The following is a 6,826-nucleotide window of genomic DNA, read 5'->3' on the forward strand; positions in this document are numbered from 1 at the left end:
AAACTAACCTTCCCAAAACCTTGCAGGGAGTTTATTTATTTTATTTTTTTTAGTAACAACCTAAAGAGAACTGTACTACGGAAGCCCTAAGCGGTCATGCTTTATTAATTGTTTTTCTGTTGTTTTCTCATGATCTCGACATAAACAATAACTGTTTTCTCATGATGTAATTTTATCCCGAGAAAATCTCACACTTTGTGCATAGGACTGATGTTACATGCACGTTGGCATCTTCGCCATCATAAAATGTAATAATTCCCCATTGTAGAGATGGACTTTATCTTCACATTAAGAGAGAGGGATGTGCCCCTTCTCAAATTTTGGACACTAATGTGGAAGTCATCAATCCTGCAGGGATGAGGTCTTTTTGTAGGCCACCCCAGAAATTAGTATCACCCTGGTTCCCTCGACAAAAATCAAATAGGATTTTTTTCCACTGGCTTTTGGATTATTGCAGAAAATAATCTCTGTGACCAACAAAAGTTAAGATTCTCACATGTTTTGTTCATTCAGATAAGATTCATAAGATTTTGAAGCCTATTCACTTGCCAGAAGTAAAAAGCTAATGTTAGGCTATAAACGAACTACACCACGCTCGCATGACTTGAATGTCACCACCACTAAGCTTCAGACAACTCTGTTAATAATTATTTAAAAAAACACAATACAACTGGAAAATACTATAAATCGCTACATCTACAAGTTGGAAAGGTTGAGTTGCAGGAGCGCGAGAATAAATACAAGACTGTAGTAGATAAGTTTTCCTGTTCAGCGTGATGACGTTTAATGTCCCCGACAACCTCTGTAGTTCTGTTTAGCTGCTTGTTAGCAACTGCCTTTTTCAAGACACGTAAAAGCTTTTTAAAAAAATCCTGAGTGGGGTATTACTGATGTATTTTATGAAGAGCTGCAACAACTAATCGATAAAAATCGATAATAATCGATTATGAAAATCATTGTCAACGATCTCATTATCGATTAGTTGGTTTGTGCGTGGCATGGGGCATGTTTACTCACTACGTTACTTCTGTTCAGAAATACTAACGTTATGGCCTAAATGAAGTACTGTACACTCACACTATGCACTCTACACTACCGTCTACTGTGTGGATTTTAGAACGGTAATATCATCTCAAATGTAACACTAGCATTTTTGTTTTCTTTTATTAACCGGAAGTATAAGCCACGACGGCGCATGATGTCATACACAGGCATTAGCAAACACCCAGCGTCACCAATAATGACTTTCTTCAGTTTACTTTCTGTCAGCGTTACCTTTTATTCCCAACATGACCTCAGTCCTCATCAGACGGAGGCGAAATCGTCATGTGACTGAGGAAGAAAGTGTGTAACCTCCAAGTCATCTAAAGCAGGGGAGCATTTTAAACACCGTGGAAATCAAACTGATGCACGAGGACAAACTTATGTTTATATCCAAAATGCTCCACTGTGTGTAAGGGGCAGGGGAAACTGGTGCAAGCTGCTTAAAAGGTTTAGTTTAATTTAAATTTATTGTCATTATATGCTGTATTTGCGCGCTTGCAGTATAAATTCTGTTGTTTATTATAATGGAAGTGATGTGTTAGTAATGAGGCCGCGTTGCTCCTCGCACGCTGTGTAGACACGCTAATACAGAGTGTAGCGCGAGTAAGATCTGTAATGTCTAATTAAAACACTATGATCAAAAGTAAACACAAGTAAAATAATATTCCTAAAGGCAGTGAGTAACAGAAACCACAAGGTGCAGTGAAAGTGAGTTCTTATTATTAATCTAGGACTGTAGTTTAATTGGGTGCTTTTTATGTATCCATAAAAATAATGCATAAATACTAATTATATATATCTTGAGCTTGTGTTAACCACAGACCTTATTTCAGGCATTTAACCAAAAAACCCATTCAAAAAGTCCTTTGACTTCAGGATGATGAATGTCTTCTTGTTACGTCGAGATCACAAGAAAACAACAGAAAAAAATAATTATAATGCCTGGACGCTTAGGGTGTCTGCACTCTACGAACATTCTCTAATGGTTATTTTATGCAGAATGTTATCTAATTGTTATTTTTAGGCCAATTGAGAGACTTGACATTTCCTTCAAGCACTGGCTGATCCAAGGTTACGGCTAGAGGGGCACTGGCTGGCCCCAGCTGAAATCTGATTGGCCCCTGAAATGTCCCTGTCCTGTCAATCATCTCTGATTTACATCAGAGCACTCAATCAGCTGAGTCGGTTTGTTTGAAACTCAACTCACTTAACCGTTTCTTTCTACCACATCTCGTAATGGCAGGTCTATAGACAGTGTGTTTTTATCATCCACGTTCACGTAAACTTCAATGGTAACTAGATATTCAACACTTTAACTAACATTTCAAAGGACATTAGTGTTGCTGTCATTAACACAGCTGTCATTAACGATTGTCTAAAATTAGGAAACTAGTTAGTTACAGTACAACACACTGGGTAGTTTATTAGCTAGTTAGCTAGGTTACGCAGTTGGATGGTGGTTAGTCAGCTGGCTAATTAGTTAGGTTTCACATATGAGTTTGACCTTCGTTCTAATTCTCAGGACTGATTTGCTATTCACTGGCGTATCTGCACAGTTTGCAACTCTGGTCCTGGAGTACCAAATCAGCAATAGCAGAGAAAACAAAGGCAACACATTATCAAGCCTATATGGTTTGTGGCTCATTGCTCCGGTTAATTTTTTTTTTCTTTTTTTCCTTTTTATTTCTTTCAGGTGGCAGGTGGAGTTAGAGGGCGGTAGGTTGGCGGTATATGGCGGCAGGTGGAGTTCGATGTCGATGAATGTCTTCTTCTCTTAGCTACTTCCTGTTGATTTATAGGACGATTGATGCGTTCGTCCATGTAATAGTCTTTGAAACGAAAGGGGCCCATGCTATGTAAAGCGCTTTGAGTGTCTAGAAACGCGCTACATAAGTGTAAGGAATTATTATGATTAATAGTTGTTCACTAACAAACACAACAATTCCTCAACATTCAGCTAATCCACGCGAGCTGCCTTGTATGCAAGCACTGCTACGGATATTCAGACAAACTAATTCTTCTCTTTGTCACTTCCTGTTACTTTATATGACGATTACTCCGAGTCGGCCCCATTTGGTTTCAAAGAATTTTACAAGGATGAGCGCGTGGCTCATTGTTACTGTTACGTTTATTTTTTCTTTCAGGTGGCAGGTGGAGTTAGCCGGCGGTAGGTTTGAGCTATATGGCGGTAGGTTGGCGGTATATGGCAGTATATAGCGGCAGGTGGAGTTCGATGTCGAGGAATGTCTTCTTCTCTTAGCTCCTTCCTAGCTCGCGGTACGGAGCCAGGCGAAAGTCTTAGCGCAAATGACTGGCCGGTTAGGTCAGATGGTTAGAGTGTGGTGCTCATAATCGTGGGTTCGATCCCTGTATGGGCCATGAGATGCTTTGATCCTCTGACAAATTCTCAGGATTGTTACTGACATGCAAACATGGTACTGGACTACCTACTCAACAGTAGCCGAGACAACACTGATTTGTGCAAGGCACCGCCATTTCAAGCCTCTACGGTTTGTGGCTCATTGCTTCCTTTCAATTTATTATTTTTTTTCTTTCAGGTGGCAGGTGGAGTTAGACGGCAGTAGGGAACCATAGAGAAAGCCAGATGGCGCAAAATTCATGAAATTGTTTAAAAATATATAGTTATTTCTATTTGCTTTTGTACATAAAGTTGAAAGAATAAAGCTATATAAAATAAAGCTCAAGCTGAAAGGTTTTCTTTTGGGTTGCACCATGTTTTCATTCATCAGTATCTTCACAAATAAACCCAGTCACTACACTATAAGACGGTGATTAAACCTCATTCTTTTGTCTTTACAAATAGAGATATTTACATGGATGGGCGGCCATTCAGAGTGATCATTCTGTAATATCCTTCTTTTGTCTCTATAGATAAAGAGATAGTTGCATTGCTGGGCCAACCTTATCACCTGATTTTGTGAGAAATGACATTTGCAGGAAACACCCACTTTTTGCTAACGTCTGCGGTAATTGTTAACATTGATAAAAATCAGCCTACAATAAATAATAAGTCTATTCAATGAAAGTAAAGGTCAATGTTTAATCAAAAATGTTAATGAAATGAATGAAATAAAAAAAACAGTGGTTGATCAATTTAGTTTAATACATGTTCTCATATTCATAGCTTTATTTTCCTGTAAGGTGACAAGTGATAATCTCAAAGTTTTCTGGATTTCTTATGATTCTTATATGATTATTTGCTCTTTTTTCCTACTGTGGGTTTTAGTCCATCATCCAGATGGTGGTGGTGGTTGAGGAGATTCCCTCGCCCCCATACTATTAATAGCGCCTTGATTTTACAGGCTTGGTTGGTTTCAAAGAATTTCACAAGGACGAGCGCGTGGCTCATTGTTACTGTTACGTTTATTTTTTTCTTTCAGGTGGCAGGTGGAGTTAGCCGGTGGTAGGTTTGCGCTATATGGCGGTAGGTTGGCGGTATATGGCGGCAGGTGGAGTTCGATGTCGATGAATACCTTCTTCGCTTAGCTCCTTCCTAGCTCGCGCTACGGAGCCAGGCGAAATTCTTAGCGCAAATGACTGGCCGGTTAGCTCAGATGGTTAGAGCGTGGTGCTAATAACGCCAAGGTCGCGGGTTCGATCCCCGTACGGGCCACGAGATGCTTTGATCCTCCGACAAGTTCTCAGGACTATTTCACTGACATGCGAACCCGATACTGGACAACCTCCTCAGCAGTAGCCGAGAAAACGCCGATTTGTGCAAGGCACGGCCATTTCAAACCTCTACGATTTGTGGCTCATTGCTTCCTTTCAATTTTTTTTCTTTCAGGTGGCAGGTGGAGTTAGACGGCAGTAGGGAACCATAGAGAAAGCCAGATGGCGCAAAATTCATGAAATTGTTTAAAAAATATAGTTATTTCTATTTGCTTTTGTACATAAAGTTGAAAGAATAAAGCTATATAAAATAAAGCTCAAACTGAAAGGTTTTCTTTTGGGTTGCACGTTTTCATTCATCAGTATCTTCACAAATAAACCCAGTCACTACACTATAAGACGGTGATTAAACCTCGGTATATGGCGGCAAGCGGAATTCGATGTCGATGTATGTCTTCTTCTCTTTGCTACTTCCTGTTGGTTTATAGGATGATTACTTCGAATGACGATTACGATTACTCCGACTTGACGCTTCAAAGAATATTACATAGACGAGCGCGTCAAGTATAAATGCCTCGTCTGTTTGGGGAGCTGCGCAGTCCATTTGTGCGCGCAGTCTGTCGAGGCTCGTGGTGCGGAGCCAGGTCTGGTTGGTTGATCAGACGATTACTCCGAGTAGCCCCCTTTGGTTTCAAATAATATTACAAGGACTAGCGCATCAAATATAAACGTCTTGTCCATTTGGGGAGCTGAGCGCGCAGTCAGCGGAAGTTCGTGGTGCGGAGCCAGGCGAAAGTATAAACAAGGCTTGATACAACCTTGTGGCTGATTGGCTCAGATGGTTACAGCGTGGTGCTAATAACACCAACATCGTGGGTCTGTTCCCTGTACAGGCCTCTAGATCCATTGATTTTTCCTTTCAGGAGGCAGGTGGAGTTAGACGGCGGTAGGGCAAGTTAGATGGCATTAGATTGATGGTGGTATGATGCAGCGGATGCTCTCATAATGCTGGGTATTATACGATGAGCATTAAGAGACCATTTTAAAGCAGGCAATGAAGCAGGGAAACAAATTTGAATTGTCATGCCTGGGCAAAATAAATTAAACCTAGCACCACACAGCTGCTCCTGATCCTCACTGAAAGCCTGGCCTACCTGCACTGCTGCTTCAACCCACTGCTGTATGCCTTGATTTGTGTTAATTTAGGAACCATTTCCACAAGGTCATGGAGGACCTCTGATGCCTTGTGAAGAGTTATATCGGGGCACGGCACATGACACGAGTCACCTCTCAGGCGTACTTATCCTCCCGAAGGGCTGTAGAGAGCTCCGGGTATGAAAACGCCACCTCCTTCACGATGTGAAAAACTGGCTATCCCTGGCTAACAATTAAAGCTGAGGTTTATTTTATGTAAGTTGATATTCTGATCATATTTTTATTTCAAACACATTTTTCCAATTCCAATAAAGTAATTAATAATGTATATACTGTAATATATTAGTTAATTCTTAGTCTCCATTGACACTCACTTTTGAGTTGGCATAAATGTGTTGGAAAATTATATAGAAATATTAGATTAAATGATGTAGAGATATTAGAATAAAAATATAGAAATTAAAAAAACTCATCTGGACATGTTAAATAACTGATGAAATTTAGTGTCACGGGGACCCGAGTAGTCTGTATGAGTAAGATAAGAAAGGCCCATGTGTATGCAAAGTAGACACACCCACACACTCACACAGAAATTAGTTTTGAAAACAGGGTTTGTGTAATTAATAAAATACATGAAAGTATTACTTTTTAAAAACAATGGGTTTTACATAAGATCTTGGGGGAAACATAGTTTTTCTGTTCACTGTCCAGGAGATCTGGGTAGCCTGGGTACATTTAGAAGCAGAGGGATACTGGGGGGGGGGGGGGGTCTGTGTACCACATGACACTCGATAATGCGTCCAAGCAGATGCATCCGCATATGTCTTCTTTATGAAAGGCACAGTCTTCTCTTCTTTATAGAAGGAATTGTCTGTGTCGATGCATCAGTTCACCTTTTCCTGAAAGGAGACACTGTAAGGCGTGTTTGAGTAGATACATCTACCGTCTTCTTTTTAAGAAGAGCCCCGGTGAAGCGAGTTTGGGAAGAAGCCTC

General features: G+C 40.3%; 1 non-coding gene across 1 annotated transcript; it reads left to right on the plus strand.

The window, feature by feature from the left end:
- The first annotated feature begins 4,604 nt into the window (after window positions 1-4,604).
- On the plus strand, window positions 4,605-4,678 carry trnai-aau (transfer RNA isoleucine (anticodon AAU)). The gene has a single exon. It is a non-coding gene; the product is annotated as a tRNA-Ile (tRNA).
- The last annotated feature ends 2,148 nt before the right edge of the window (window positions 4,679-6,826 follow it).

Source organism: Ictalurus furcatus, chromosome 2 (assembly GCF_023375685.1).
Source record: "Ictalurus furcatus strain D&B chromosome 2, Billie_1.0, whole genome shotgun sequence".
In the NCBI taxonomy this organism is placed as follows: domain Eukaryota; kingdom Metazoa; phylum Chordata; class Actinopteri; order Siluriformes; family Ictaluridae; genus Ictalurus; species Ictalurus furcatus.